Below are 792 nucleotides of genomic sequence, written 5' to 3' on the forward strand. Positions count from 1 at the left end.
TCAAAGACACTATCATGGCCTCGTGACGTAACACGAGCGACAAAAAGCTCGGCGAGAATCGTTTGTTCGACTTTCATTCAATATTCGAATCGTTTATGTTCCCGTGCTTGCGCCGAAAGAAAAATAAATAACCCACCAAAATTGTCTTCTCAAAATAATAAAATATTCTGACACATACTGTAGCATGTTTTTGATTGTATTTTTGCTTCCGAGCCTGCTGTTCAGAGTTGGCAGATGCTCTACCACGCTCTACTCAAATAGAAGTACAAATACTTATCTTAAAAAGACTGCTAATAGTTCACAGTACTAATTAAAAACCTTAACTGAAAGTAAACATTCAGACTTTGAAAGTAGAGGGAGCTCAACACAAAAATGTTATTTGCAGTAATATACGGTGTCCCCTACTAGGGTAAACACGATGTTCTGTTTAAAAATGTGTTTGTGGAAGAAGAATTAAGCAAATGAATCCATCCGTTTTCATCAAGCTCAGCGGGCTGCCAAATTGGCCAATACTGCCCTCTGTTGTCGAATGAAATTGATGTCATTGCGAATGTCGCGGCTCGCCCGTTTTCTGCATTCATCAATTTTCACGCCTCTTATGCTGAAGATGGCCGCAGGAAGTTCCTGCAGCCTATCCCAGCTGACTTCGGGCGGAAGGCAGACTACACCCTGAACTAGTCGTCAGCCAGTTGCAGGGCATATAATGGACAAATGAGCATTCACACCCACATCCACACCGCCAATGAGTGGGAAGCGATACCACGCTGCCTGCACACAAGTCAGGCGAGTGTA

The sequence above is a fragment of the Hippocampus zosterae genome, chromosome 2 (genome assembly GCF_025434085.1).
Source record: "Hippocampus zosterae strain Florida chromosome 2, ASM2543408v3, whole genome shotgun sequence".
Taxonomy (NCBI): Eukaryota; Metazoa; Chordata; class Actinopteri; order Syngnathiformes; family Syngnathidae; genus Hippocampus; species Hippocampus zosterae.